The sequence below is a fragment of the Urocitellus parryii genome, unplaced genomic scaffold (genome assembly GCF_045843805.1).
Source record: "Urocitellus parryii isolate mUroPar1 unplaced genomic scaffold, mUroPar1.hap1 Scaffold_37, whole genome shotgun sequence".
In the NCBI taxonomy this organism is placed as follows: domain Eukaryota; kingdom Metazoa; phylum Chordata; class Mammalia; order Rodentia; family Sciuridae; genus Urocitellus; species Urocitellus parryii.
Genome location: NW_027553327.1, coordinates 839,127 through 861,268, shown reverse-complemented (window position 1 = coordinate 861,268; position 22,142 = coordinate 839,127).

Below are 22,142 nucleotides of genomic sequence, written 5' to 3'. Positions count from 1 at the left end.
AGCTTTAAAAGCTAAGGAAAATTAATTCCAGTGTCCTAATATATGGGCAATGCATTTTTATTGTAAATAGTAAAAATACTTCAAATTAGAAAATAAGTTAAAGGCCTGGGAAACAATTGTAAGATAACTCTATAAACCCAGAGAAGACACCAAAAATGCTTAATTCTATAGGAGCAGAGTGGAATCTAATTGTTTGGAAAGAGGAGAGAAAAAATGCTTAATTTCTTTTGAGTCTGCCTGGTTTTACTAATTTTTAGATACTCTGGATAATTTTTTTAATTGGCTGTTCAAAACCTTACAAAGCTCTTGACATATCATATTTCAAACATTAGTTTCAAGTTAGTTATGAACTCCCATTTTTACCCCAAATACAGATTGCAGAATCACATCGGTTACACATTCACATTTTTACATAATGCCATACTAGTGACTGTTGTATTCTGCTACCTTTCCTATCCTCTACTATCCCCCCCATCTTCTCTTTCTATTCCATCTACTGTAATTCATTTCTCTCCTTATTTTTTCTTCCAATTCCCCTCACAACCTCTTTTATGTAGTTTTTTATAACAATGAGGGTCTCTTTCCATTTCCATGCAATTCCCCTTTTCTCTCTCTTTCCCTCCCATCTCGTGCCTCTGTTTAATGTCAATCTTTTCTTCCTGCTCTTCCTCCCTGCTCTATTCTTAGTTGCTCTCATTATATCAAAGAAGACATTTGGTATTTGTTTTTTAGGGATTGGCTAGCTTCACTAAGCATAATCTGCTCTAGTGCCATCCATTTCCCTGCAAATTCCATGATTTTGTCATTTTTTAGTGCTGCATAATACTCCATGGTGTATAAATGCCACATTTTTTGACCCATTCATCCATTGAAGGGCATCTGGGTTGGTTCCACAGTCTAGCTATTGTGAATTGTGCTGCTATGAACATCGATGTGGCAGTATCCCTGTAGTACACTCTTTTAAGGTCTTCAGGGAATAGACCAAGAAGGGCAATAACTGGGTCAAATGGTGGTTCCATTCCTAGCTTTCCCAGGAATCTCCATACTGCTTTCCAAATTGGCCTCACCAATTTGCAGTCCCACCAGCAATGTATAAGAGTACCCTTTTCCCCACATCCTCTCCAGCACTTGTTATTGTTTGACTTCATTATGGCTGCCAATCTTACTGGAGTGAGATGGTATCTTAGGGTAGTTTTGATTTGCATTTATCTAACTGCTAGATATGGTGAGCATTTTTTCATGTATTTGTTGATTGATTGTATGTCCTCCTCTGAGAAGTGTCTGTTCAGGTCCTTGGCCCATTTGTTGATTGGGTTATTTGTTGTCTTATTGTCTAATTTTTTGAGTTCTTTGTAAACTCTGGATATTAAGGCTCTATCTAAAGTGTGAGGGGTAAAAATTTGTTCCCATGATGTAGGCTCCCGATTTATTTATCTTATTGTTTCTCTTGCAGTGAAAAAACTTTTTAGTTTAAGTAAGTCCCATTTGTTGATTCTTGCTATTAACTCTTGTGCTATGGGTGTCCTATTAAGGAATTTGGAGCCTGATCCCACAATATGTAGATCATAGCCAACTTTTTCTTCTATCATACGCAGAGTCTCTGATTTGATATCAAGGTCCTTGATCCATTTTGAGCTAATTTTTGTGCATGGTGAGAGGAGGGGATTCAGTTTCATTTTGTTGCATATGGATTTCCAGTTTTCCCAACACCATTTGTTGAAGATGCTATCCTTCCTCCATTGCATGCTTTTAGCCCCTTTATCGAATATAAGATAGTTGTAACTTTGTGGATTAGTCTTCTGTATCCTCTATTCTGTACCATTGGTCCACCCGCCTGTTTTGGTACCAGTACCATGCTGTTTTTGTTACTATTGCTCTGTAGTATAGTTTGAAATCTGGTATTGCTATACCACCTGATTCACACTTCCTGCTTAGAATTTCTTTTGCTATTCTGGGTCTTTTATTTTATTTTTTAATAAAAATCATTCTTTAGCTCAATTGTATCTGACTTGAAAGAAGTGTGCATATACTTTCTACTTCCATAACAGAGCCTAATTCCCTGTATGTACAATATATCTTGCTGATTTTGTTGCACTTATTTTAATTGAATGAGGGATTGGGTCACTTTCATCTGGTTTACAAATGATGAGAATGCACACTGAAAATAGTGAACAAGATTTTGAGAATTTGTTTGTGAAAAGAGAGAGGTTAAAAGGAAATTATTAGTCAGATCAGCTTTAACCTGAGCTGAGAGAACCTCACTAAAATATTTCATGAAGGTTTATTTGGTATTGACATATACATGTATTTCCCTCCCAGCTGGAATGACTCCAAAAGGGCTGTCATGGTTGGTTGAGTAAATAATACATGCTTTAAAAATAATTATAAATCTATAGTCACCTGATGGACTTTGTATCCATTCTAGTCAATTGGGCATATAATACCCATTTAAAAAATAAGTACATATAATGCATTAAAAACTGCTTAAACACCCATTTAACCAGAGGGGCCAAAACAACTCTAAAATGGAGCATGTGATTAACACTAATGGAGATTATGCATATATAATGAAAGGAGAACCCCAAACCCTTTTAAAGAGGACTATGACAGGAGAATGACAGCTGGGAAACATGAAGATTTAAGACTACTATTGTTTCTAAAGTACTCTCTGCCCTTGTAGCAACCAATAACTCCCAGAGTGGTGAGTCTTGGGGTCCAAGGCAATAAATGTACTGACATTTAAAAATAAAACATTGCTAAAGGGAAGAGTATAACAGCCTGACGATAAATAATGCAGCAATGTAACTGGATTGCATCTCTGTACTTAAACAGCTATTTACTTATGATGGTTCCTGTCCTGCTTAGAGGTCTTACCCAAGACTCCTTCTTTATAATGTTAAACACAAGAGACACTCATACCATACTGCATTTCAAGTTGTTAATGAGCTTATTTTGGAAATAATCTCACAATATTTTTAGATTAACAACATTGTCTTTTTAAAGAGGGTGAAGGGCATATGCAACAGTTGGCCTAAAACATATAATAATTCTGGCTCATTGCTCTTTTGGTTGGAGTTTTAAGAGAGTATTTTCCAAATGGCCACATAGATGATGGAAATTCAGAAGCAATTACGAATCTACCTATTGACCAAAATTTTTCTCCATTAGCCTGAAAAACAAGTTTGACATTATCAACATGGGTGCTTTTTAGGGGGTAAAAGTTGGTTAGGATGCCCACTGTTAAAATGCAAATATATTACCTAGACATGATATACATGAACTCATAAATTCTCTTCAGTTCGTCAATTCACTTTTCAGATAAACCATCCATGACCTAAGAAAACAGAGTGGTCTTGTCTGAGTGTGGGACACAGGAGCAAGTGGTCTGATGCAGAACAAGGCCTAAGGAATAAATATATAGTGTACTTGCTGGTTATGCAAAAAGGCTATGAACAATCAATGGGCAGAATGAATGCTGAGACAGTCTCAAGGAAACCTCAAAACAGACTTTCATATCCTCATCCATTACCTTGCTGATCACTTTCAAAATAATATCACAATATCAGATTACATATAGGGAGAAACAAATTTGGATCTTAAAGTGATATCACATTGGTAACAACTTAAATTCCACCCCAGTCCCAGGCTCTTTTCTATTTCAAATACTAAAACAGCAATTTGAATGTTGCTAGAATGCATGCATCTGGAGGACAGAGACATTTGTGTGTATGGTATCTAGGCAGTATTATTGATACAAAGAAAAGCACCTGAAATATAGGAGATTCATAATGAATATTTGTAAATGAATGAACTGAATAAACAAGTGTAAATATGATAAGCCTTTCAGAAGCATAGGATCAGAAATTAATATCAAAGTCAAATTATAATAATGAGTTTGCTTCTTACTTAATTTTGTCTTCTCATGTATAATAAAGATAGCATCAGCTATAATAGATGCTTTAAATGAGTAATAGCTTTGAGATAGAAAAAAAGAAAACACAATGTAAAAAATAAGAAAACTTGCTGCCTTCAAGAGGAGAATGGAGAAGACCAAAATAAATAAACAAAACCCCAAAGAATGTCTTAGAGTGCCACTAACAGGAGAACATGGAAATGAAGATCTAAAAACCAAAGTCCCATCAATATCCCTGAATCTAGTTCTGGTCTGTGTGAAGACTGGCTTGTTATGAATACTTCTTTTATATTCCCATGAGATAAATGCTGCCTTCCGAACTCCCAGGAATAGCCTCACAATAAATTCCTGTAACTTGAGCCTAGCAAACTCAAGATCCCAATTATCTGAGAGTCACAAAATTCTGGGTGCTGTGAAAAGGGCAGAAGGCCCTCCTTCCCAACTCTGTTTTCCTTTACTACCCAGGTAGAGTCTATGCTGAAGCGTTCAACCACTATTGCCTCTCTGTAGTCACCGAAATTCTAGTCCCAGAAATGAGCTTATGTAACCAGGGTGACACCATTTTATTTCTCCTTCTCTTCTGTCCTATAGATATCATTCATTAAACCTTTTCTCTATCAGTAACATAATAAAGCTCTCAAATGAAAGGAAATAAATACTGGGGGAGTGGATGATGAATGGAAGTACAATGGTCTAGAATTAGAGTAGCCTGCTGGGTGTGGTGGAACATGCTTGTAATCTTAGTGACTCAGAAGGCTAAAACAGGAGAATCTCACATTCAAATAAGCCTTCACAAGTTAATGAGTCCCTAAATAACTTAGTGAAACTTTGTCTCAAAAAATAAAAAAGGGGGCTGGGGATGTGGCTCAAGTGGTAGTGTGCTTGCCTGGCATGTGTGCGGCCTGGGTTTGATCCTCAGCACCACATACAAACAAAGAGGTGGTGTCCGCCGATAACTAAAAAATAAATATTAAAAATTCTCTCTCTCTCTCTCCCTCCCTCTCTCTCTCTCTCTTTAAAATAAGTAAGTAAATTGGAGCTCCAGTGGCGCAATCGATTAGCGCGCGGTACTTATAAAATAAGTAAGTAAATAAATAAATAAATAAATAAATGGGCTGGGAATGTGACTTAGTGGTTAAGTGCCCCTAGTTCCCCTGGGTTCAATCCCTGGTACCAAAAGTTAGTAGATTAATTAATTAATTAATACTTTAAAAAAGAGTAGCCTTTTACTACAAATCTATATAGATTATCCTCATCTTTGAAAAGTGGAAACTTAGACTAAGTTAAGAGATGAAGTAACTCACCCAAGAATGTTATGAGCATATTCCATTCCTTGGCACTGGAAGCCCAAGTTTCAGCCAAAAAGACATGGTCCTTGTCCTCATGGTGCATACTGAATAGAGAGAAAAAAGCAAGCATGATATTAAATTAAACATGCTACAGAAGTGCCTAAGTGAATTCCTATCTCTGACCTGCGGTGGTGGGTGGTGATGGGAGGTTAGAGAAAGTGTTGATTATCTTGAAATACAAGATGAAATGGGAGGCTGGAGCTATAGCTCACTGGTAAGGCACTGTGTTCGATCATTAGCACCACATAAAAATAAATTAAATAAACTATTTTTTTTAAAAAAGATGAATTTGATTAAGCCAGTCTAAAAAAGCAATGAAGGTTATGTGTGCTTGCCTAGCATGCACACCTTTCTGAGTTCAATCCCTACCACTACAAGCAAAATTCAAAAATAAATAAATAAAAATAAGCAATGGAAAACGTCCTTGTAGAAGAAACAATATGTACAAAATCCAGAGATTAGACAAGCAATATTATAAGAGTAGAAAGTTTCAAAAACAGGTTCTGAAGAAATCACTAGAAAGCAGATCCTTCAGGATCTTGTAGGTTACAAAAAGGAATATGGAACTGATCTTGGGTTTAGAAAAATATTATTTGGGGGAAGATTTCTCTGATTGCAGTATGAAATAAGTGAATTTGAAAAAAAATAGAGTAAAATATTTTTGATGAGATTAAATATATCATCAATATGGTTATTCTGTCTGACATAAGTTCCAATTTGACATGGTTTACTCATAATGGCTATGCAGCTATTGTTTCCACTAGAGGGAGAATAGAGAGATCTAGATGATTTCTATCCCTTCTGCAGCTATTTATGAGAAAACAGAAGCTGAAGATTGACTGGATATAGCTAATGGAGGAAAAAGGCGGCATCAAGAGGAACCCTCCCAAGAGGTTTCTAAACAGAGCAACTATGTAGATAGTGATGCCAAATTTCTATGCAAGAAAAGATGTGAAAGAGACCAGGAGGAGACCACAAAGAAATGGATTGATCAGAGGAGTTTACTTACTCCAAGAATTCACTATAGGTAGAGTAGAAGAAATGCTTTAAAATTAGAATTCTGATTTAGCAAAATGAATTTTTTAAAAGGGTGATACTGTTAACAGAGCTATCAACTCTTTTATATTTTAAAAAAATAAAACCCTTAAGCTAAATTGTCAATCCCTATCTTTCTATAAAATAGGTTATCTTTCTCAATCCATAAAATATAGGCTTTTATTTTTGCATAGATTCATAATCTGACCTTCTCCAAGTTGCTAAAGCCTAAGAAATGGCGTCAAGACTATATATTAACCTTTATAGGCTGTACTTGACATGAATTTTTAAGCGATATAGTGTCTTCAAATAAATGATCCCAACACAAATTTAAGATTCAATCAGCATTAATGGTGGTATTAGAAATAATAACATCAATTATAAGCATAATGTATTTTCCTTTGGGAGATTAATTAATTTAGAGTAGGTACTTGGAGTTTGCCCTAGCACAGGCATACTTCAAGACTGCTTATGACCAAGGAAAGGCTCTTGTACTAGTTTGATTTGAGCTAATAGAATATGTTTTAAAATATTAATTTTATGTAACTCATTTCCATAAATTCATTTTTCTCCAGTCTTCTGAAAAAAAGTATTATAAGTTAAAATAAAAACAAGAACTAATTAAAGAAATCTCCAATTTGATCTTCATGTGAATTTTATGTTTATGATTTAAGAAGAAATATCTATGAAAATGGCATTGTGTTATGTAAGAATAAAATAAGCAGTTTCTCCTCAGTATTATTTTTCACCATTTCAATTTCTGAAAGAAAAAAAGTTATTTTAGAGGTGTACGACTAAAATTATAAGTAATTTTAAAGGATGTTGAGAGTTATGTTCAAACTGAGGATCATTAGAGCTTTCCTGGAAATAAAAACAAAATATCTATGACATCAAAATTATCCAAACTGAAAACTTAAAAGAATTTTCTTCTCTATTTAGAAAAAAAATGTGATTAAAGAAACTGGTGTCAGGGCCATGGTGGGGAGGGATATGACAAGGTAGAATAGAAGAATATACATACATTTCTTTACAGTGTACAATAAAATAAATGGATAGAGTTGGGAATGGTGGCCCATGCCTGTAATCTTGTTGGCTTGCAAGGCTGAGGTAGGAGAATTGTGAGTTCAAAGCCATCCTTAGCAACAGCAAGGTTCTGAGCAATTTAGTGAGACACTGTCTCTAAATAAAATACAAAAACAGCCTGGGAATGTGGCTCAGTGGTTAAATGCCCCTGGGTTCAATCATTGGTATATATGAATTAATATAAATTTGGATAATATAAATTTGGTAAATTTATATGTTAAATTAACTAGAATTCCTTTAAAGGCTCAAGAATGCTATCAATTATAGATAACATTTACTAGCAATTTTTATATGTCATAGAAAACATGTCAAATGAGTTAAGTGCTTTGACACAGATAAAATTATTAATCTCAATTAAGAAATAAACAAAACTGGGGTTTGTTACTAATCTGAATTCTCCCAGTTAAGGAAAAATAAAGTCAGACTCTTATGCCCATGTGCAAACCTCCAAAACATGAGCTTAACTCCAATATGCTATATATTGACCCTCTTTGAAAATCAAGGGCAACCATTTACCACAATGTTTGTATTAGATTAGTGTATTTTATTGACAATATCTAACTAATGAGGGAGGGGTAACACAAATGGAGGGAAGGGGTATATCAAATATTCTTCTGGCTTGATCACTGAGATTATACCAAGTTCATAATTTATCCATTCAGATTGTCTACCTACTAAATGAAAATTAAACTAGATTAAAGAAGGCCACCATTCTACAGAAGTGATATTTTTGGTGGTGTTATTGGTTGTTATGAAAATTCATCATATAATTTTAACCATTTAAGTAAAAAATTCTTCATAAAATTTAACTTTAATGTAGTTAAATATAATATGCATTAATTCATCCAACACATACTTTCTATATAGTCAAAACACCTTGGTAGGTACTTTGAGAAAAATAAAAGTCAAAGAGAGTTTGTTCTTTCCATGATACAACAATCTACTTGCATGGCTTATAAAAAAAAAAAAAAAAAAAAAAAAAAAAAAAAAAAAAAAAAAAAAAAAAAAAAAACTTCTGTTAAATTTCATATATAATTATTAACATTCAAATAATACAAAACACATGCAAAACACATGCTTTCAGCATAAAATTCATAAGCAATTTATAAACCAGTACAAAATAATATAATATGAAAGCAAAGAACATGAAATAAAGACTTAGCAACATGCATAGGCATGATAAAGAAAGAGGATTGGAAGGATGGGTTTTCATCTAGAACATCAAAAAAGTGATAACAATGAATGTCTGAAGAGAAAAGGGAAAGTTTTGGTCAGCTTTTTTGCTGCTGTGACTAAAGGAACTGATAACCACAATTGTAAAGGAGAAAAGGTTTATTTAGGGGCTCACGGTTTCAGAGGTCTTAGTCCAAAGAAGTTTGGCTCAATTTCTTGGGACTCAAGTTGAGGCTGAACAACATGGTAGAAGAATGTGGTATAGGGAAGCAATTCATATGAAGATTAGAAAGTAGAGAGAGAGACTCTATGCTCCAGATACAAAATATGTATCCTATAACCACGCCCCCAATGACCCACTTCCTCCAGCCACATCCCATCTGCCTCAAATTATTAGTTAGTCCCATTAGGGATTCATTCACTAATCAGGTGAAGGCTATGACCCAATCATTTCTCTGGCAAACCTTCTTACATCATCTCACACATGAGCTTTTGGGGGACCCTTCATAACCAAACCATAACAAGGAGGAAGGCATGAAAATTTATATTTGAAACTAATAAACTTATAGAGAAATTAAGAATGGAAAAGTTGGTGAATAGCAACTGCCAGTGGCCTTGAAAGTATATGATACAGATTTAGATGGAATAAAAAAAACTTTGTTTTTATTTGGTTCTTCAAATTACTTTACATTTTGGAAAAAATCTAATCTAATACATTATGCCCCAATGATATTTTTAATACTGCTTGCCTAACATACCTGTCAGATAGATGTTTATAAGTTGCTCTCCCAATTTCACTCTAAACATAAACATATTCAATGAGATTTTCAAACCCAAATATTTCCAGTGCAAGTTGAACGGTAGCTATTCTTAGCCAAAATCTTTAAAATACACATACACACACACACACACACACACACACACACAGAGAGAGAGAGAGAGAGAGAGAGAGAGAGAGAGAGAGAGAGAGATTTGTATACACACATTTTTTTACATTTTTAGAGCTTAAACTATAAATTTTCCTCCATTCTCTTTAATATTACCTTAATGACAGATGTCTCTTTTGTTTAAATTTAATCTCCCTTGTGTAACTTTTAATGCTTTCTGCAAAATTCAACAGTTCAATCTGGAGCCATAGAAATAAAACCTTGATGACTCTTATAGACTTTAAGATTAATGCAGGAAGAAATTACCTTGGTTAGTCATGCCTATTCTTATTAGTAGCCTGCAGTTTGCCTTTACCAAAGAACTGGTGGGAGTTTGATGTGAAGCCAAACTCAATGGATCATGTTGTGTGGTTTGTTTTTAATCACTGAATTCAAGGAGAGGCCAGAATTGCATTTTGAATGATTATATGATTGTATATGCTATCAAGTAATAACAAACAAGATAAAGACATTAATGTATATAATAAACAGAAATGAACACCATACTTCTTATTTAGATTATGTCAACAAAACAAGTAAGTAATTATATGGTGAAGAAGCAAGTTTAGAGGATTTTTTAATGGAAGCCCACATATAAATGTCACAAATATCTTTCTAAATAAAAGTATTGTGGACAGCTAAGCAACATGAAGACATCTATTACATTGAGGAGCTTGTAATTGTTCTTCCAGAATATGCTATCAGCACTGCAGTGTGTAATCAATTAATCATGCAGCTGCTATCATGCAAACCTCTACCAGGTGAACTGTGAGTGTATCTGCATACAGTGCATGAACTAAGAATGATAACACACACACAAAAAAAACAATGTCTGTTTTTAACCTGATTCCCCCTGTTCAAAGAAAAAATATCAGAGCCAGTTGAAACTCTGAACTAAGAATATTCACACATAACTGAGAGAGTGATTGCAATCTTCTCATGTCTACCTTATTTAATATATAATAAAAATACCACTCAGATTTTTACCAATGGACGAAAAGTAATATCTAATTATCTATTGATAATTGCATGTCAGATACAATTCTGAACTCTTTATGTAGACCTCAGTATTCCTACTAAAACATTTTTTGTAGCGGTTTTCTTCTAGCACCATTTTGCTTCCAGGGACATTCACCAATGTCTGGAACCATTCTGGTTGTCAGAACTTTGGGGAATGATGGGGCTATTGGCATATAAGAGGCGTAGGTCAGGGATGCTGCTAAACATCCTTCAATGTACTGGACAGCTCCCACAACAAAGAAATCCAATCCAACATGTCAGCAGTGTAGAGAGTGACAAACTCTGCCCTATTTTCCTCTTCATTTAACAGATGAAAGAACATGAATCTTAAAGAGTACATAGGCTGCAAAAGGTTCAGTGGCAATAAGAAGTAGAGCTGAAATTCCAGCAAAACACAGTTCAACTTCAAAACCTATATGTTTTTGGTGTGGGTAGGGCTGTAATCTACCCACCTGATCTTCATGACCCATTCAAATTCTTACCAGCAAGCTGGGAATTTATAGCTAGAGCTTTCTTGTTTCTCCTAACTTTCTATGGTTCTAACTATGAACCTTCTAGAAAGGTTATCTGATTGTCTTTCCATTCCTACCCTGGGTGTGGATGAGGCCCCTCTAAAGTTTTGCCCTACTGTTACCTGTTTCTTGATGTTGTAGGGTTTCTATTGCTCTCTTATTCTGCTACTTGGAATTTAATCATCATTTGAATCTTTATCAGGGAGAACCTGGAATGATTACACAAATGCAGATTTCTGAGCCCCTTTGTATAACTGTAGAAGAATCTTCAAGAGACAATTTTGGTTCATTTGGTCGGCAAACCACATTTTGAGGAACACAGCACTGATAGTCCCTATTATCTTCAGTGCTCCAATATTGGAATCTCATGCACAATGCAGATCACATGCTGTTTTGAATTTCTTATTACTGACAACCTAGAGAACAGGTTCAAGTTTATCAGGGGGACAAACTCTTCAGAAATACTGCATTTCATACTATGCCACTTACTAATATTTCATCATCTAATCAATTAAAACTTACAATAATATTTCCACAGATTTTCCAGGCAGTGCATAGAAAACAGGAATAGTTTATGATTGCTTACAAGTAAAAATCAGGTGCACCCCAAAGATGAGATTAAATGGATGGGGGATAACTAGCATGAAATGTTCAATGACAGTACAGAATATATTTTCACTGTATATTTTAATATGTTAGCAATATCACATCATCTGCTGGTGATGAAACTACAGTTGATGTTTTTCCCAATGTTGCCTAATTTTTCTGTAATAAAGATGTAGTATGTATGTGATTTGTTTTAAGAAAACATATCCTACACGTTTTGGGAAAAATTGTGGGTGTCAGTGAGGACTCAATGCTGCATTCAGCATTCTTGCAATATTTAAACAATCATCATCATCATCACCATCACCATCATCATCCCTCTAAATCTCACAACAAAGCTCTCAATTAACCAGAAGCTTCATGGATGATTTGAGTTATTTCACAATGAATTTGGGTACTTGCTCCAAAGCTGTGATTTAATAACCTTTTAGTTAATAATTTTGACATGGAGTAAAGACAATACTGAAAAGCACTGAGGAGGTAAGAGACAGAAGGGCAAGAAAGCACAAAGGCTAAGCTATTTTCAAAGAGAAACTAAAGAAAAGGTATTAAAGGGATGGAGCTATAAGATGACAAGAACTGAAGAGACAGCATCTAGAACTTAGAGGGGAGGAAAACAATTTTTTTTTCTAAAGGGACTAAAAATTAACCAAGTAGATTGCAATTCCAGATAAGAAACGTCCTCCTCCTATAGAAAAGTGTTAAAAATTACAATGTGCAGCAAGAAGAAAGTAATATCCTTTCTTAAAACATGTTCAAATAACCCTCAGCCTCCCCAGTACCTGTGTAGGATGCATGTGCATCTAGGGTAATGGTGCTGGAAGACAACTTGGGAGTTTGATGCTAAACCCAATTTGTAATTTTCACCAAGCCTCCCAGGTGAAAAGCTGGGAAAAACCTGGCTTCAGATGTTAAAATAGGTCTCTTTGCACAAAAATTATTAGGCTCCTTTGAGTTACCAGGATCACAGACTAGGGAGAGAGGCTAAATTTAGATTATTTTCCTTAAGGAATAGGCAGGCACCTGCCAAGATGCATGTTCATCATCCATAGAGAATTAATAGAAACTACTGAATCTCCATATTTTGGCAGAAAAGTAACATGCTCAGGCTCAAACTCTGGATTGTTAGGATAAGATATCAATAATACAAATATGTATTTTACCCAAAAAGATTGCCAGGTCACATTAAGAGCCTACTAACAAATGTGGTCAAATTTAGAAAAGTAGGGAGAGAAAATAAACAATTTAAATAATTTCATCCTGTATAGGCAAGTTTGTCTTTCTTCCTAAAATTAAAGGTTTTTTGTTTTTTTTTTTCTAATTAAAAACAGCATGGCCATTCATAGGAAAGCTACATGGAAGAAAAAGATAAACCGATTTATAGTCACCTCCACAACCCACTAATTTTATGTGATAGGGAGAGCCAGACCAACTACTTCTATCATTTTGTTCAGATTTTTCTAGCATGGACACACACAAACATACAAGATGGCCTTGAACTCAAAATCCTCCTGAATCAACCTCCCAAGGAAGAGTTTTACATGCACACACCCACACATGTTTTTTCTCATTGTAGTAGAATTTTTTCATAATAAGTGTAAGCAGATAGATGATCAATTCATTATGATCCCTGTTAATAAGTATTTGGTTTGAAATTTTTCATTATTATAAATGGTATTATGGGAAACATCTACTCTTATCTATTCCCAATCCATGACCCACAAAGCTTTAGGAAGAATCTTATAGGAATAGAAATCTTATTTTATCTTTTTAATTTGTTTGTTTAAAGGCCATTCATGGAATTCCGTTACCATTAGAATTAGGCTCACACTTCTTTCCATGGCCTAAAAGATTAGAATGTTTCCTGTATCTTCACTACCATCTAAACCCACCATGCCCACTGATGCTGATCTTTATTTGTTCCTCAAATGTGCCATGTTATTTTTCGCCTTGGGGCTTTTTACACATGCTCTTTCAACTGCTTAGAAAGCTCTTTGCCTTGAGAGGTTGATTCAGGAGGATTTTAAGTTCAAGGCCAGCTTCAGCAATTTAGCCAGGCTCTGTCCCCCCAAAAAAGAACTGGGGATATAGCTCAATGATAAAGTATCCCTGGGGTCAGTCCCCAGTACCATAAAGAAAGAAAGCTCTTCATCCAGAGCTGTCTTTAATCTCTCAGTGTTCACCTTTTCATCTTTCTCCTCAGGTTCAACCTTCTATCTGTTTTGGGGATCTTTGTTTCTGTCTCCATTTTTCATCTTTATGCCCCAGTTATAACTTCCTATGTAAAACAAGGTATTAGGTCTTAACTATTCCCTTCAGCATCTGCCTTAAGGCTTCACCTACTTATATAAAGAAGTTCTAAGTAAAAACAATTCTTTCTCTAAGAATTCTCATGATGTTAAAATCAATTTTTCACCTACATGAATATCCATTCTCCTAGTCTCCTAGACCCTAAAGGTACCTCCCTTGCTGCCTCCCCATGCCTCTCATCAAGTGGCATGTGATATCACTGACAAGTTCTATACAAAATATCTCTCCATGCCCAGACTCTGGAGCAGACTCTTCTGGTTATTGCCAAGAATATTCAATAACTCTCTGCTGGGTTCTACTCCTGTGCTTTCCTTCTCCACCTTACTCATCAGACCATGGTTGCCCTTCTCACTCCAGATCATAAGACTCCTTCTAAGATATAATAAATTTACACATTCATTCATAATTTTGAGAATTTCTGATGTGCAAGGCAGAGATAAAAATTTAAATAAAGCCTCTCCATGAATGGATATTCATGCAGGTGAAGTGTGCAGGGCAAAATACTGAAGTGCCTGGCTATGGTTTTACTTAACTGGAGTATCAACTACTTTGCCTATCATTGGAACTCCCCCTAATGCAGCAGGAGCTTGCCTGTGTTCTATTTGCCTTGAATTTCCTTTCTGTTATACTGTTCCACACACTTCAGTTACAACGAAGTCATCATTTGCTGAAAAACTCTTAAATTCAATCTCTGTCCTTTCCATTCTGGCTGGCACTGCCCCCTCCTTTTGATGACACTGCACAGTCCTTTCTCCAGTGCTTTGTAAATCTAACTCCTGCAGCCTTCCAGAAAGCCACTTCCTTCCTCCCATCTTTCAGCAAATGTAACCAATATCCCTGTCAATTTGTGTTTATAGTAGAACACTTACCCAGCCCTCGTTCTAGAATAGGCACTTGTACATCTGTACCGTTATTCAATTTTGCATCTCTAAAAGTGTCTTTCACATAACAGACACTCAATACATGCTGGAGTGAACATAAAAAGCACACAAGGCAAGAACATCATTTTCAGCTCATAATCAGTTTGCTAACATTAAAGGAGCCTGCAAAGGGATCTGGATCGACTGTGAGTATAAAATCAGCTAGAGAGACTAAATAATACACTGCTGAATGATGAATGGATAGTAAAAAAAAAATAAGAGATGAAATAAAATACTTAGAGGTAAATAAGAACACTTATACAACTTATCAAAATCTTTGGGACACTATTAATGGAGTATTAAGAGGAAAGTTCATTGCATTGAGCTCATTCATTAAAAGAATAGAAAGTCAATGAATAAATGACCTGACATTACATTCCAAAGCCCTAGAAAAAGAGGAATCAATAAATACTGAAAGCAGTAGAAGACAAAAAGTAATTAAAATTAGAGCTGAAATCAAAGAAATTGAAACAGAAGAAACAATTCAAAAAACTGACAAAACAGAAAGTTGTTGTTTTGAAAAAAATAAATAAAACTGATAAACCCCTAGCAATGCAAACAAAGAGAAAGAAAAAGAAAACTCAAATTACTAAAATTTGTGATGAAATAGGAAACATCATGACAGATATTATTGAAATACAAAAGATAATCAGAAATTATTTTGAAAAGTTATACTCCAATAAAATAGAAAGTCTCAAATATTTGACACATTTCTAGAGACATATGACCTACCCAAACTGAATCAGGAGGACATACACAATTTCTAGTAATGAAATAGAAGACACCATGGGGGATAGTAGAGGATAGGAAAGGTAGCAGAATACAACAGTCACTAGTATGGCATTATGTAGAAATGCGAATGTGTAACCGATGTGATTCTGCAATCTGTATTTGGGGTAAAAATGGGAGTTCATAACTCACTTGAAACTAATGTTTGAAATATGATATGTCAAGAGCTTTGTAAGGTTTTGAACAACCAATAAAAAAAAAGAAATATAAGACACCATCAAAAGTCTACCAATAAAGAAAAGCCCAGGACTAGATGGATTCTCAGCTGAGTTCTACAAGACCTTCAATGAAGAATTAACACCAATACTTCTCAAATTATTCCAAGAAGAAAAGGAGGGAACTCTTCCAAACTCATTCTTTGATATTAGTATCATCCTGATATAACAAAACCAGACAAAGACACATCAAGGAAAAAAAATTTCAGACCAATATCTCTAATGAACAGAGATGTCAAATTTTTCAATAAAATTCTGACTAATTGCATACAAAAACATATTTAAAAAACAGTGCCCCACAATCAAGTGGAGTTCATCCCAGGGATGCAATGTTGGTTCAACATTTGGAATCAATAAATGTAATTCATCACATCAATAGACTTAAAGATAAGAATCATATTATCATGCCAATAAATGCAGAAAAATCATTTGACAAAATACAGCACAACATTCTAGAACTAGTAAATGATTTCAGCAAAGTAGCAGGATATAAAATCAATACCCACAAATCAAATGCATAAATAGACATAAATGATGAATCTACTGAAAGAGAAATTACGAAGTTAGAAATTACTACCCCATTCACAATAGCCTCAAAAAATAAAATAATTGGGAATCAATCTAATAAAAGTGGTGAAAGACCTCTACAATGAAAAATACAGAACACTAAAGAAAAAAATTAAAGACCCTAGAAGATGGGAAGATCTCCCATGCTCCTGGAAAAGCAGAATTAGTATCTTCAAAATGGCCATACTACAAAAAGCACTATACAAATTTAATGCAATTCCTGTTAAAATACCAATGATATTCTTCATAGTAATAGAAAAAACAATCACGAAATTCATTTGGGAAACTAAGAGATTCAAATAGCCAAAGCAATCCTTACCAAGAAGAGTGAAGCAAGAGGCATCACAATGCCAGACCTTAAACTATACTACAGAGCAATAGTAACAAGAACAGCATGGTGTTGGCACCAAAAGAAATGTGTAGACCAATCATACAGAATAGAAGACACAGAGACAAACGCACATAATACAGTTATCTCATACTAGACAAAGACGCCAAAAACATTTATTGGAGAAAAGACAGCCTCTTCAACAAATGGTGCTGGGAAAACTGGAAATCCACATGTAACAAAATGAAATACAACCCCTATCTCTCACTCTGTACAAAACTTAATTCAAAGTGGATCAAAGACATAGGCACTAGAACAGAGACCTGTGCCTAACAGAAGAAAAAAATAGGCCCAGATCTTCACCATATCCTCTTAAGAACTGACTTCCTTCACAAGACTCCTAAAGCACAAGAAGTAGAATCAAGAATCAATAAACAGGATGGGTTCAAACTAAAAACTTTTTTACAGCAAAGGAAACTATCAATATGAATAGAGCATACAGACTGGAAAAAAATCTTTACCAAGGAACCTCAGATATAGCATTAATCTCTAGGAAAAAAATCTTAACACCAATAAATAAATAAATAAATGAAAATAACCCAATCAATAAATGGGCTAAGGAATTGAACAGACACTTCACAGAAGAAAAAATACAACTGATCAACAAATATATGAAAAAATGTCCAACATCTCTAGCATTTAGAGAAATGCAAATCAAAACTACACTGAGATTCCATCTCACTCCATTCAGAATGGCAATCATCAAGAATACAAGCAACAATAAATGTTGGTGAGGATGTAGGGAAAAAATACACTCATACACTGCTGTTGGGACTGTAAATTGGTGCAGCCAGTATTGAAATCAGTATGGGTATGGAGATTCTTCAGAAAACTTGAAATGGAGCCACCATTTGACCCAGCTATCCCACTCCTTGGTTTATATCCAAAGGAATTAAAATCAGCATACTACAGTGATGCAGCCACATCAATGTTTATAGTAACTCACATTAGCCAAGCTATAAAAACAACCTAGGTGCCCTTCAACAGATGAATGGATAAGGAAAGGTGGCATATATATGCAATGGAGTATTACTCAGCCTTAAAGAAGAATGGAATTATAGCATTTGCAGGTAAATGGATGGAGCTAGAGAATATCATGCTAAGTGAAATAAGTCAATCCCTAAAAAACAAGGTTGATTTTTTTTTCTGATATGAGAATGCTAATTCACAATGGGGGCAGGGAGACTAGAGGTACTTTGCACTAGGCAGAGGGATGTGAAGGGACAGGAGGGGTAATGGGGGTTGGAAAGATAGTAGAATAAATCAGACATTATTACCCTATATGCATACATGACTACACGACCAGTGTAGTCATGTATAACCAGAAGAATCAGACGTTATACATTTAAGCATGATGTGTAAAAATGTATTATACTGTCATTTATAACTAATAAGAACAAATAAAAAAATAAGAGTTTAAAAAAATCAGAGAAGGTCACATTCACATAAAAGTTTGCTAATTCCTCTAATTAAACCAATCACCTAGAAAGTGTTCTTTCAGCTTCCCTACACTGTCCAGGCAATTACTCTAAAGAAAGTCTTCAACCTTCTCTACTTCCCATCATATCAACCACTATATTTAGAGAGAGGAAGTAAGACAATATATAAGAATCCCAAATCATACTTTTATCCTTTTAACCACAGGTAAAAAAAAAAAAAAAAAAAACATGGCCATCTGTGGGATCTAGTATAGGCAGGCACACTTTGATTGTCTACTCAGTCCCACAAATGGATGGCAGGACCCTATTGCAGTGCTCATGGGCACTTTCATCAAAGCAGACTCATCACAATGACTGAAACAAGGACAGAGGCACAACATGGAAAGTACAATGTATTGCTCCTGCAGGAAGGGTAGATGAGAGGCAGCATAAAAACTGCACTGCATGGAAAGGGAAGAATATTGCAATGTGGAGGACCTAAACATATAATGACTAATGCAATAATAATATACATTAGAATTCTAGACAATGTGCTGAGTGTTTTATTTGAATGATTCCATTTAATTTCCAAGACAACTTCAAAAGTGGTGGTGATGATGGAAATAGTAATGCTTAGTGGTGGGGGTACTCCCTTCTAGGCGAAAAAAAAAAAAAAACAAAACACTCCTCAAGTAAACTATGAAGCTACTCAGAATGGGCTAGAATTCAAATCTATAAAGTGTGACAGCAGAGCTATCATCTCAACCTGGTTCCTGGTACCTTGTGTATTGTGTGGCTCTGAATTAGAAGGGGGTAAATTATTTATACTTACAAAGGATATTGGCCTGACAAAAAAACTAAACACTTGATACTCCAACTGAGAAACAAATATTCATGACAGTGAGAAATTCATTTGGGGGATTTCTGCTATGAGCTTTTAGGTCATTATTGTGATTGTGCTCCTCCAAAAGGTTGGAGTTTCTTTAGGCCATCACTAAAATCCTTTTTAATAATGTATAAAAAATCCCTCTAATTTGTGACCTGAGGAATATGCAGTTAGAGACATTCTAAGCAGTACCCCAATTATGAGCATTCCTAAAGGTCCCAGAAGGTGTAAGTGTGAGATCCAAGACTGGCACAAGGTGACACACTCTACAAGAGGTAAGCATGGACGTTTGGCTGAGGGAATGTTAAGTGAATGTTACAATAACCCTACATTTCAAAAAAACTACTCTGTGCCCCATTAGTATTATGAGTAACACTGTGAATCACCCACCTATTCCCAAATTAATATAGGACAGAAAATTGTAAGACATATATGGACAAGAGTCAATACAACCAGAAGTAGACACAGCAAGGCACAGCACAGCAGGGTTTCCACCACATTGATAGTTATTTCTCTATATAGTTCATGTGCTTTGAAATTCTATTGACTTTACATATTTAAAAATATTCTATCAAAGGGGTCCATAAGCTTTACAAGACCACCAAATGGAACCAAGGCACCACAAATCATGAGAATTCCTGGCAATGGAACAGCTTTAAATCAGTAAAGCCAGCTTGGAATGCCAAGCTGTAACCTTTGCCAATGACAATCATTCCCCCTCAGGGTAATTAGGATCCAGGGAACAGTCTGATCTGCCGACCAGAATACAACCACCACGAGTAGAGTTATCCTTGTTGGTATTCAAAAGACAGAGACCACATGAATTAATTGATGCTGAACACCCTGAAACAGAGTGAAATAAAAGTCTACTCATATAAATCAGAACTTTCCTAATACAGGTGAAACAAGTAATTATTCCAAATTAAAGCATCCTAATAATTTTAGTCTTTTTTGATTAGTTCTTCCAAATGTTTCAAAATAATTACCTATTCCCTCAATATATGGAAATAAAAAAGAACATCAAGGATTGGATGGCTGCTGAGAGAGTGAGGCATGCCAACACTCACATATGAACAGAAATAGAAGAAAACCCAGCTAATCTGTCATCATTCCCATCCAGACTGGGGCAAAATAATATAACATGGCTAAATCACAATGGAAAGAATTCCAAAGGTAATTTACATGTTCTGGGGAATGCATTTCAACACTGGAGTACCTGTGAATTTGTCTGACATTCTCAGATTTAACGTCATAATAAATTTACACACACATACACACACACACAGCCACACAGAGGCAAGTACCACTTATTAAAAGAAATTAAGAAAACAATACTTTCCCTCCGTGTTATGGTTTAGATATTAGGTGACTCCCAAAGGCTCATGTGTGAAACAATGCAAGAAATTTAGAGTGAAATGATTGGGTTATGAGAGTCTTCAACTAATCTACTGCAACAATCCACTGACAGGGATTATCCATAGTCAGGTAAGGTGTGGTTGGAGGAGGTGGGTGCCTGGGGATGTGCCTTTAGGGTTTATATTTTATCCCTGGTGAGGAGAGCTTGCTCTCTCTCTGCTTCCTGGTGGCCATGGCTTTCCTCCACCACACACTTCTGCCATGGTGTTGTGCCTCATCTCAGTTACCAAAGAATGGAGTCAGCTGTCTACGGACTGAGACCACTGAAACTGTGAGCTCCCAAATACACTTTTCCTCCTCTAATTGCTCTTGTCAGGTCTTTTGGTTGCAGCAGTAAAAAAGCTGACTAAAACACTCCATGACTCTTTCCTCAGTAATTTTGACTTTTGATTTAAAATTAAAGTAAGAAATTTCATATAAAATCTGAGTTCCCCAATAGTAACTTTAGATTAGCAATGAAGTTAGAAACACAAATAACAAATACAAGCACAAATTGATCAAATTATAAGAATTTAATATTTAAAATATTACATTTTATGATATTTGTTTGAAATGGAGATATCACGAGAAAGTGCATTCCAATTGATAACACAGTGTGTTTCTATAAATTGGAAATAAATCAGAAATTCCTAGGCCCATGATGAAAGTTTGAAATGGGCAAGTGTGATTACCTCCCACTATTCCACCAGCAAGTCCTGTGTCTTTCAGGGTTTGTGGACACCTGACCAGTAATTTATTTATTTATTTTTAATTTTTTATTAGTTATTGGTGGACCTTTTTTTCATTTATTTTTTTATATGTGATGATGAGAATCAAACCCAGTGCCTTACACATGCTAGGCAAGCGCTTTACACTGAGCCACAACCCCAGCCCCATGACCAGTAATTTATAATAGTAGACTAATGTTCTAAGTTTTATTGTTTTAGAAGTTAGATTTGCACTGAGAAGTAAAGTGAATATTAAAAATCTAATAAGTAATTATTTTTCAGTAATATTGATTTTATTCACATTTCATGAATGTGTTCTATGCTTTGTTAACAAAAATATATAGTTTTAAATCTAAAAGTGAATTATGCAGTTTTGAAATATTGATTAAAAAAACAATCTTTCCCACAAGCTTGTTACAAGGCTCAGTTAGAGGGGATGGGCAATATTTTGTATAACATTGAGGTTTACTTGATGTTTTGTTTCCCCTCTTTTTTTAAAGAACAATGATTATTCTTCCCACCAAACTGGGAACAAAAATCATAGAACAACAACAACAAAAACAACAAGGTCAAAACCCAGCCAAACAAACAAAACTAAAAGTAAAAACATCCCAGATTGTCTTGGAGTTGTAACAGGCAGGTTACTGTCTGAAGTTTTCAAAATCTTTGGCTTCCATATTGATGTTACCATGCTAAAAAAACTAAAAGGGGCACAAAGAGAAGAACAAAGATTTACCTATTAGGATCCTCATAGTTCTTGAATCTTTCTTTCTACCTATTTTAATTGGTTTACTGACTTATTATTGAAAGGATCTAACGAATGTTCTGAAAAAGCATGAGTTAAACATGAAATATTAAGGTGACAATGTTATGTTATCATAGTATATATCATAAATTATGTGCAAATTA